The 11,887-nt window shown below is 38.2% G+C and overlaps 1 long non-coding RNA gene across 1 annotated transcript; it reads right to left on the bottom strand.

Annotated features, from left to right (window-relative positions):
• Nucleotides 1-7,654: 7,654 nt before the first annotated feature.
• On the bottom strand, nucleotides 7,655-11,540 carry LOC110740703. The gene is made up of 3 exons (XR_002515676.1): nucleotides 11,420-11,540; nucleotides 9,016-9,127; nucleotides 7,655-8,424 (listed from the first exon to the last, which is right to left on the bottom strand). It is a non-coding gene; the product is annotated as an uncharacterized LOC110740703 (long non-coding RNA).
• Between the last annotated feature and the right edge of the window lie 347 nt (nucleotides 11,541-11,887).

An 11,887-nucleotide genomic window follows, 5' to 3' on the forward strand; every position in this document is an offset into this window, starting at 1 on the left:
CTACTGTGTGGTCCCTGTCAACCTTCAACATTGTACTACACAGAAGGAATTTCTTTCCCCTTTCACGGTTTCTAAGTCTTGGTTAGCTACATGACTGGGTCTCTGTGTTTTTTCTTTTATTCTTTCATTCATTCTACAAATATTTGTTGAATTTTTACTATGCACAAGGCACTGTTCTAGATGCTGGGAACACAGCAGTGAACAAGACAGAGATCTTGCTTTCCTCTAATGCTGGTTCTGGGAGGGGCAGACAGACAATGAACACACAAGAAAATATCAGAATAAAAATGTTATAAAAGAAAATAGAGCAGAGTGATGGGATGGAAAGTAACAGCAGGAGATAACTTAGACTGAATGGTCAAGGATGGACCCTTAGGTGAGGAGATTTTGAGCTGAGACCTGAATGCCACAAAAAAACCAGCCAAATGAAGATGGAAGGAAAGCAGATTTTTCAATCCAAATATGCACGTATAGATTTCCCAGTTACGCATTCTATAACATGTTTTTCCAGCTACTCAAGATAACTTATTAGATTGCCAGCGAATGAAAGTGTCATCCTATGCGGAATAAAGTAACATATTTTATTCTAAATTTTAAAGTTTCATTAGCAAGCTTTGATATTTTGATGATTAATTTTTATGAATCTGAAATTGCCTAATCATTTCACAACATATTAAGACACAGCAGTCTTATCAGAGATTAGTACACAAAGGAAGTAAGAGATTCACTGAAGAGCTCAAGGCATGACAAATGTTTCATCCAGATTATGCTCAAATTCATCTGCATGATAGATACTACACATTCTGTGGTCCACCACCGTCACTACTTTGCCCCATTTTATTCTAACCGGCCTCCCAGCTCTCCAGCAACCAAGGTGATCCTTTCAAAAAGAAACTGCAATCATGTCTCTCCACCACTGACCTCACTCTAAATTACAACATTCTGCAACTGTGGATTGTTGTGGGCTGAATTACATCCCCCTAAAATTCAAACATTGAAGCCTGTATTAGTCTGTTCTCACACTGCTAATAAAGACATACCTGAGACTGGGTAATTTATGAAGGAAAGAGGTTTAATTGATTCACAGTTCCAAGTGACTGGGGAGGCCTCACAATCATGACAGAAGGCAAGTGAGGAGTAAAGTTACATCTTAACATGGCGGCCTGCAAGAGAGCTTGTATAGGGGAACTCCCACTTATAAAATCATCAGATCTCGTGAGACTTATTCACTACCACAAGAATAGGAGGGGGGAAACTGCCCACATGATTCAATTATCTCCATCTGGTCCCAACCTTGACACGTGGGGATTATTACAATTCAAGGTGAGATTTTTGGTGGGGACACAGCCGGACCATATCAAGGCCCTAATGTGACAATATTGGGAGATTAGGGCCTTTACGGAGATAATTAAGGCTAAATGAGGTCAAAAGGGAGGGTTCCTATCCAATAGGACAGGTGTCTTTATGAAAAGAAGAGACACCAGAGATCTCTCTCCACATGCTCATAGAGAAAAGGTCGTGGGAAAACACAGCGAGAGAGTGGCCATCTGAAAGTTGGAAAGAACTGCCTCACCGGACATCAACTCTGACAGCACCTTATCTAGCACTTCTAGCCCCTAGAATTGTGGGAAAATAAATGTCTGTTGTTTAAGCCGCCCAGTCTGTGGCATTGTTATGGTCCCCTGGCAGACACATGTGTGGTTGTTGACCATCTACTCACCTCACTTTCCTCTGCCTCTCTCCTGCTTTGCTCCCCTCACCCACTCATTCCAGACAGGCTGGTGGCCCTGTTCCCTGTGCCTGAAGGATTCCTCCCAGAATATCCACGGGGATCTCCCTTTCTCCCTCTTCAGGGCTTTGCTCAAATGTTCCTTCCCAGCGAGACTTTCTCTGACCACCTGTATTTAAAATCATGAAACCTCCCCTCCTCCACAGCTCATTTCATTTCCCTCCTCTATTACTTTCCATGGCACTTATCCCCTGTCGATAAATAATAGCCACGTAACTTATTTATTTGGGTGCATTGTTTGCCTCCTCCAACTATGATATAAGCTCCATGAGGGCAGAGAGTGTTGCAGTCCTATATCCTGTCAGATGAGGACAGAATAGAGGAGTGTACAAGTGTGTGTGGGGAAGAGAGAGAGACTGAGAGAGAGGGAAAGAGAGAGGGAAAAGATCACCAGTCAGATCAAGATTTTGCCCACTGGAAGCAGTTCTTTTGAGCGCTTTGACCCAAATTTACTAGATATGGACTTATAAACGCTAATAAAATAACAAAGAAAATACTGTAAAGAGTTCACAGTGCAATGAGGAGGTACTACTACCCAGCACCTGGCAGAGGGCCTGTTACAAAGGAGAAGTTCAGTGATTATTTTTTCAACCGAATGGTTATTGTCACCATGACCAGCATCTCCATAATCTAGTGACCTGCCCCCATTACTAACAATCTGATTATGAGGAAGGGTTTTATCATTTGGAAACGTCACAGGTCATTGAGAGCAGGGTCTTATGTGCTGACAGTGACTAGCGTAGTGCCTGACTTGTAGTAGACTCCCGGTAAATATTTGTGGAATTAACTGATTTTTTTTTCACATTTATTGCTTTAACATAAAAGAGATTACAAAGAATCAGATGAAGAGATACATAGGGAAAGGAATGTGGAAAGGGACACAGAGCTCCCAAGCCTTGTCTGGGTGTGCCCTGTTCCAGGAACCTCCACATGCTGTTATCCAGAAGCGCATCCGATCTCCGTCCTTTGGGGTTTTCACAGAGGCTTCATTACATAGGCATGATTGATTAAACCATTGGCCATTGGTGATTAACTTGACCTTTAGTCCCTCTCCTTCCCAGAGATTGAAGGGCGGGGCTGAAGTCCCAACCCTCTATTCCTGCCTTGGTCTTTCCTGTGACCAGCCCTCATCCTGAAGCCACCTAAAGGTTGCCAGTCACCAGTCATCTCATTAGCATTCAAAAACATACATTACTTTGGAGATTCCAAGGATTTTAGAAGCTGAACGCCAGGAAACAAAGACCAAATATATATCCCATAAAATAACAGTTCACTCCACTCCCTATCCTCCAACACAGATCCCTTATATTAAAAAAATGTACAACTCAAATGGTACTGGCAAATTATTGGAATCCCATTTAATCTTTAATAATTAGTTCAATCCACTCTTACGTCATGCGAATGTGTCTCTCAGGGCAAGGCCACTCAGGTTTGCAGGCTTCCCATTCAATCTTGTCAGGGTCCAAGAGCAAGAGTAGTCTCAGCAAACATAGAGCTTTACCCTTCCTGGCATCTGGCATAATTGAGCTGAAAGGCAACGTCATCTTTTGCTCTGAGCCTCTTTGGAAGTGTTGATATAATATTGGATTTCTCTTATTACATGCCCATTTATTCATTTCTTTTCTTATATGATCTTATTTGAAGATATTATTCATTTCTTCAACCTCATCTACTATTTCTCCTTCTCTTCATTTATACCTAAACTTTTCCACCTTTGCTAACATAGCAGAAAATCTGGCAGGACAAAAATACTTAGACAGTCCTCCTTTAGATGTTAATTTTAAGTAATTTTCAATACCGCCCATTATCCTAATGTTCCTTTCAGTAAATAAGCTTTTCTTATTCTGCTTGGCTCTGAGCATAATGTTCAAATTGGTTCAAATTTTAAAAAGCCACCATATTTTTATCTTTGGGAATAAGAAAACAGAATTTCTTACATGGTAGAAACGAAAAATGTCACTACAAAATGTAATAACAGCATTTTACAATATGCATCTCACAAACTGTATAAAACACACAAAGTACATCTACTAAAACTTTGTTCTAAAACAATTTTTAAATGAACTAGTTTTTAATACAATCAAAATTACTGAGTTAAAAAAAAAGATTGAGAAGGAGCTTTGCATAAACAAAAACTCTATCTGAAAATAATTATTCCTTAATCCTAAGAGTTGGGGGTAGCTTTCCTTTGTTTATTAGCTTTTTAATTTTTTTTAATGTAAGTGATTTTCTTAGAGTAGAAAGTTTAGTATCAGAATTGGCTGTGTTGTATACATAGTGGTCACTTTTCAGATATTTTCCTGTCTGTTGGATTAGGACTCTTATTTTCTCCACACCCACCCTCAATACTCCCCCGTATCTCCACTGGTCTCTCAATATCTCCACCAAAGAGCAAATCAGTTGACTGAAGATAAGTAAAAAATACATGGGGTTGATAGTTAAAACTATTGACCAGGCCAGGCACGGTGGCTCGTGCCTGTAATCCCAGCATTTCAGGAGGCCAAAGCGGGCGGATCACCTGAGGTCAGGAGTTTGAGACCAGCCTGGCTAATGTGGTGAAATCCCTTATCTACTAAAAATACAAAAAAAAAAAAAAATAGCTGGGCATGGTGGTGGGAGCCTGTAGTCCCAGCTACTCAGGAGGCTGAAGCAGGAGAATCACTTGAACCTGGGAGGCGGAGGTTGCAGTGAGCCGAGATCGCACCACTGCACTCCAGCCTGCCCTACAGAGCGAGACTCCGTGTAATAATAGTAATAAAAAAGCTACTGACCAAAATTTTTATGCTTTGAGATTTCTCTGTGAATTTGCATGAACATGGGAGCCTAGCCCATTAAACTGGCTAACCGAATTATATGACTATCTACATGTTTTCAGAGGGTAGAATGATTTTTTCCACAATCTAATAAAATTTATATTATTATATCCTTAACCCATAAGGTATGTTGAGTATAACTTTTTAAAATTTTTTTTACTTTGAGAGATTGCATGTTTAGGTTTTAATGTGTTTCCTGTTTTGTTTATTGTTTAGGAAAAATCAAAAAACTAACCTTATCAATCTGGCATTTGTTTAAATTTTTATTTGCACAGCAAACATTATTCAGTGCTGTGTTAGTATTAAAATATGAGAAACACCAGGACAAAAATACATAGACACTCCTCCTTTAGATGCTAATTTTAAGTAGCAGAAAAAGCCAAATTCTGCATTCAGAATGCAAAGAAATAAGGAAAAGAAGTAACAGAAAGAGGTTAGTGTGGGCTGAGACCATTTGAGGGCATTTGAGCACCTTTGCATTCCATGTTAGTGAAGTGACAGAAGTTAGAAAGTTGGCCTATCTTTAAAGATCAACAGATAGATAGATAGATAGATAGATAGATAGATAGATAGATAGATAGATACATTTATATATATATATGAATAGAAGAGATACATTTTATATCTGCCCCAGAACTCATTTTGGATTTTTTTCAACATCCTTCTGACAATAAGTTAGAAAGAGATCAAAGTTGAAACTATTAGCAAGTAATAAAATTAAATCAATAAGTTATTAAATACCACATCCAAGTTATCAAAAATTACAATAAAGAGTTAAAAAAGAAAAAGTATACTATATACAGTGAGATTATATGAATCTCCAGACTCCCATTTCTGAAAAAAGCTCATCAAATATTCATAAATCTAAGTAACTTCCCAGTAGGACATCTCCCAAACAAAGTGTGGCTGAATCCAGAAAGCTGAAATACATAAAAACAGAATTTGGGTGTTGACTTTGACTGTCTGGAATTTATTAGGAAGCAGAAATGCCACCAAAATGGAAATTGCACACAGGGAAAAAATCCCACCGTGCTTTTATCCAGCTAGGTTGGAAATGATGTAATAAATGCACCATAATTTATGTATATAAATGTGTGAGTAACTCATCCAGGGACTGGCAAGTGCAGAATTTTAGTGGAAAAAAATAGTATACATCAAAGAAATTTGACTAGTGGCCAACAACCATTAATCTCTTCATGACCTCTTAAATATATAGATGCCAAATAAAACTTGTCATTTTATTCCATCTCTCAAAGCAATACATTCTTATTTATGAAGTTATGAGAGAACATAACATTATACCTTATTTGACATACAACACACACAGAGCATACAGCAACCTTGAGAAGATTTCCTTCATAAAAATGAGGACATTGATAAATCAACAGCCATACACCTCAAGGATAATGGTTTAAGTCTGACCATAGTCCCCAAACTTAATGTGATTGTGATCTTCATTCATCTTTCCATAGTCAGCAGCCCACATCACAGAAACCACTGTATGTGATACATCACCACCAGCCAGCTTGCTAACCAGGAGAGACTTCAAATAAAGATAGCGTTGAATTATTTCAGATGTGGAGGCATGAGAGAAAATTTCAGAATTAAAAGTCAAATACTTTAAGTATCACAGTAAAAGAAAACATTTGTGTAGTTGTCCGGAAAACCTATGAGTCGTTGGCTGTAGTTCCCACAGAATTATGACATTCCATGTGCAGACGTTGTTAGTGATAAACCTTTCCACTGATGTGGCTTTAGCAGAAGCCACTTAGCATGCTTCAGATTCATGGCTTGATAGGTTTCCATGGAGAGCTTCCCTTAAAGGTATTTCCTTCTTTGGATTTCTACAGTTCTGTATCTTACACACCTCACCAATATAATAACATAATGTGTTATTTATTACTACTTTTGAAATGAATAACCAACATTTCCCACCTTGAAATATACTTCAACAAAGTCTCGATCAAAATATTTCTGTTTATCTGGATACGAATTCAAGAAGTCTTGCAGATAATAATTTAAAGTATACTCAAGTAACGGTATAGTTATGTGATTGCCTTTCCCACTGCAACCTCAATAAATACTTGTAATGGAGTGTGTGTGGGGTGGGGTGTAGAGGGAGAGAGGGAGAAAAAAACAAAGAGAGTCAGTCAGATCAATATTTTGCGATTTGAAAACATACAAATAGCCAGTAGGCTTATGAAAAATGCTCAACATTAGTAATTATTAGGGAAATGAAAATTAAAATGACAATGAGTTATCATCTCATCCCTGTTAGAACAGCTATTATCAAAAAGACAAAAGATAAAAAATGTTGGCAAGGATGTAGAGAAAAGGGAACACTTCTACACTGTTGGTAGAAATGTAAGTTAGTATAGCCATTGTGGAAAACAGTGTGGAGGCACCTCAAAAAAACAAAAATAGAATTTACATATCATCCAGCAATCTCACTTCTGGGTGTATATCCAAAGGAGGTGAAATCAGCACCTCAAAGAGATATCTGCGCCCTCATGTTCATTGCAGCAGTATTCACAATAGCCAAGATATGGAATCAACATAAACGTCCATCAACAGATGAATGGATTTTAAAAATGTAGTGGAATACTATTCAACCTCTAAAAAGAAGAAAATTCTGTAATTTTCAATAACATGGATGAATCTGGAGGACATTGTGCTAAGTGAAATCGGCCAGGCACAAAAAGACAAATACCATAAGATCTCACTTACATGTGGAATCTGAAAAAATCAAACTCGTGGACATAGAGGGTAGAATGGTGATTACCAGAGGCTGAGGGGCACGGTGGGGAGAATAGAATGGGGAGATGTTGGTGAAAGGAGACAAAGTTTCAGTTATATAGGAGGAATACGTTTCGAGATCTATTACACAGCACCATAACCAGTTAACAATAATGTATCATATGTTTCAAAATTGCTTTAAAAAGTAGATTGTAAATGTTCTCACTACATAAAAATGGTAACTATGTAAGGTGATAAAATGTTAATTTGCTTGATATAATCATGCTACAATGTATTTATATATCAAAATATCACATTGTACCCCATAAATATATACAATTATTATTTCTCAATTCAAAAGAAAAACTTGAGTTAAGAAAAGATTTTACTCCAACTGGACTTACAAATGTGATGGAAATAAAATAATAAAGAAAGAGTTTAAAGTGCAATGAAGAGGTACTACTGCCCAATACCTGGAAGAAGACCTCTCACAAAGTAGAAGTTCGACAAATACTTTTTAACAAAATAGTCGTTGTTAACATAAACCATCATATACATAATCTAGTGACACCCTGCCAGCTATCATCATCTGATTATGAAAAAGATTTTCATCATATATAGAAACTTCCCAGGTCAGCAAGGTCAGGTCTCATGTGCTGACAAAGGCCTGCTCATAGCAACCACCCCTGCTGGCCTTGAAAAATGAATTTGCTCATCTTCTCCAAAATGGTCCAAAAGTTAATATCTTGTAAGAAATGTTATGAGATAAACAATTCTCACCTGGTGTTTCCATTTGCCCAGAGTCAGAGTACATAACCTAATCCCAAGACTCCTAAAACACATGAAAATTGGACCTGTAGTGAGACCACAAGGCATCAGAATGCATGATCATCCTTCCAAGTTCAGACGATGCTGTAGCATCAACCCACATGCAATATTTGCTCTGTATTTTCCAGGAAGCAAAAGAAACAGGAAACCAACAAAATCAGCATCGTTGACCAATTATTCAGGGCTAGTCCTTCTCTCTTTCTCTTGATTAGTGGCTATTTCCGGCAGCTCCTAAAACTGAGGCAGCCAATGTCATCACTGTGGAAATATGGATTGTGAGTGGCACTTAGAGAGCAACCAGCTGGGGGCTGTATATTAACAAGTGCAAGAATGGGAGCAGAAACAGTGTACAGAGACCCAGAATGTGCCAAAAGATGGCAAATCACCCCCTGGGGTCCAAAACAGATCCAACTGAGAGACAGAGAGAATGATTGTCTTCTCCACAAAACTGCCTCTCACAGAACACAGAACCCTTTAGATTTATGCATGTGTTTTGACAAAACTGGATGGTTCCTATCATCTAGGGACACTGGAAGGGTCCCGTAGGGAGGCAAACAATATAAATAGGTCAACTTTTAAGAAGTTTCAGCATCCCGAGGTGTCCGAAGTCACACACCAACACCAAACCTTTGTGCACCTGGATGCTACATGCCACCCACAAAGGCCCCCTATCCAGATCTCACATTCTGTCCCAGCCTCTAATTCAGCCATCGGATAGCCAGCTCCTCTCGCTGGCCACAATAAAGCCAATTCATGTCAGTTCATTGCTGTTCAATGGATGTTAGTTCCATTTTTAAATTACATGCTTATGTGAACGCTTTTCATATTCACTACCCAAAATTTACTTACTCAGTAATTTCTTAAGATTCCAAGCTTATAGACCATTGAACTCATATGGTTTGATTACTGAGTAATTCTTAAAATCTCTTTACTGGAGTGTGACATTTATCTAAAGTCAAATCTAGAAAGAAAAAAAATATGTGATGGTAATAAACTACTATTGAAACAGAATCCTAACATGAGATGTTAAACAATAGGGCATTGTAAATAATACCCTACCCAAAAGGTTCTCTGTGATAGCCGCAGCTAAGGAAAACATATGATAACAATAATATGATTTCCATAACCCAACAGTCCTTTCACCACTTGTTCCATGTGGGGATGATATGCAATAGCTCTGCTCTACATTTTTTGTGTGTGTGTGTGAAAAAATAAATTCTTTCTCACAAATAATAAATTTATAGCCAGGGAATTTCTTTATGACTCAAGCTTCCATTTCTTTAACTTACTGCTTTTAGAGACATAAATTCTATTAGCCTCTGTGTGGAAAGTTCGTTAGGGCAACTTGAGATCAGTGGGAATTGGTAAATGTCTTATAGTTTAAGATGAAAACATGCAATTCACTTAGAGTCTTTTCAGTGCTCTACAATATTCCTGGCCGTTTCAACCCAATATGTGAATTCCGACTACTTCAGTGAACACTAAATTAGGCAATGGTCTACATTAATTCATTACATTTGAGTAAAGAAAGATGAACTGAAAAAAAAAAAAACATGGCACGCAAGAATGTGTATGTCATGTCAACCAGCTGAATATGCATTTCAGAATACCATAGCCTTATTTACATTTTAGAAACTGTTTCATTCTTAAAACTATTTGGGTTAAAATCAATTCATTCTTCCAGTGCTTGAATACAAATAGGGCCCATAGGATAACAGAGATACCCCATGTATATAGTTTATTTTACTTAAGCAAACACTTAATTTTTTTTTTTTTAATCAACGCTGTCCAGGCAATTAAATGTTTTCTTTAAAAGAAATTATTTGAAAAATACTGGAATTTATCTTGTTGTCTATACTTCAATAGCAAGTTAATAACTTTGAACTTAAAAAATATAAACTGCTATCCCTTTCCTTTTGTTTAGAGACCTTTTCTTTATAGAACATCTATACTAGTCCTCTGCAAGGGGGGTTCCCTGGACAGTGCTGGCCCTGGGCGGATTGGCACCACACTGCAATGAGTTCAGTGAAACTGAGAGTGAGCACTTAGAAACTTTTCTAGTCATCTGACATGAAATTTTTTTGTCTTGTTTTTACGGAGTGGGAGGAGACGGAGTCTTGCTCTGTCACCCAGGCTAGAGTACGGTGGCGTGATCTCTGCTCACTGCAACCTCGGCCTCCCGGGTTCAAGCAATTCTCCTGGCTCAGCCTCCTGAGTAGCTGGGACTACAAGCAGACACCCCCACGCCTGGCTACTTTTTGTATTTTTAGTAGAGATGGGGTTTCACCATATTGGTGAGGCTGGTCTTGAACTCCTGACCTCGGGTGATCCACCTGCCTCGGCCTCTCAAAGTGCTGCGATTACAGGCGTGAGCCACCGCGACTGGCCTGTCTTTTGAATCTGATATTAAATATGAGAGGCTTGCATTTTGTATGATTTGGGGTGTTTTTAAATTTAATTTTTCTAGAAATACATTTTTGTTACATTTGATTAAAACACCAGTTTATGACTGATTGAACATTTGTTCAATATGACTGATTGAACAAATAAAAACTGATCCTTTGCCACAAATAGTTTGAGAAGCTTGGGTCTAAGCTATAAAGTGATCTGGATGGCCCGGTAACTGTTTTGTGAATTAACTGTACATTACACACATACACACACACACACACACACACACACACACACACACACCTTATCTATATAACAGAACAGCCAACTCAGCAGAAACAAAGCTCAAAGCTCTGTGAACTCATTTCCTCAGTATCTCCAGATGTGCCACAGCTGAGGAGAGTGTTCAGAAATAGGAATGGTTTGATTACATGATTGAAGCAAATTGATTTGTTATGCCTTGATCCTTTTTCTTCCTGCCTTCCCCTCTCCCTTCCTTCTTCCTTCCTTCCTCCCCTTCCCTTCCCTCCCTCCTCCCTTTCTTTCTTCCCTTCTTTCCTCCCTTCCTCTTTTCCTTCCTTTCCTCCCTTCCTTTGTTCTTTTTCCTTTCCTATATCATCTTATTTATCTGTCTCTAAAGAGTTAAACAAAGAGCCCACAATCACACACATCAGCAAACTACATCGGTCAAATTCACTGAGACAGAGGAAGGAGAAAAAGAGTTTAGGGATATATGGAGAAGCAAAACTATGGCTCAGAAATGCAGGTACATTAGGATCTAGAGACAAGTATCTATATCAAACAAAAGAAACGTTCCTTTATGAATTCTCAGAGAATATATATTTTTCTGAATTAAACCTACCTTTTATTAATCTATTTTAATTCTCTAGAAAAGGAATTTTTAAATCTGAATTTCTGAAGAACTCTTCTTGGTTGCTCCCCCATGAAAATCCAAAGGAATTTCTTCTAAAAGTCATTAATGAACATTCCTTTAGATGCTTTGGGGAAGAGAACCAGTGAAGCCATTTCCCCTGCTTCCCCCTCACCCCAGCTGAAGTGTTGCAGACCACAAGACTTTGCTTGGGCCCAAATCATTTCTCCCAGACTCTGAAATATGGGTGGTTAAAAACAGGATGCCAAAACAACCATATTTCCTCCCCTCATGCTGCCCTTTTACATGTACTCAAGACAATGCAGATTTATTCTGCCTCACCTGTGTCTAATGTCAGACACATGCCCCAGAATGTCTGACAACTGTTGTGTTTCATTTTACAATAAAAGAAATGCATTACCCAAACTTTCAAGAAAACACAAAGAAATGAATCTGTAT

The sequence above is a fragment of the Papio anubis genome, chromosome 9 (assembly GCF_008728515.1).
Source record: "Papio anubis isolate 15944 chromosome 9, Panubis1.0, whole genome shotgun sequence".
In the NCBI taxonomy this organism is placed as follows: domain Eukaryota; kingdom Metazoa; phylum Chordata; class Mammalia; order Primates; family Cercopithecidae; genus Papio; species Papio anubis.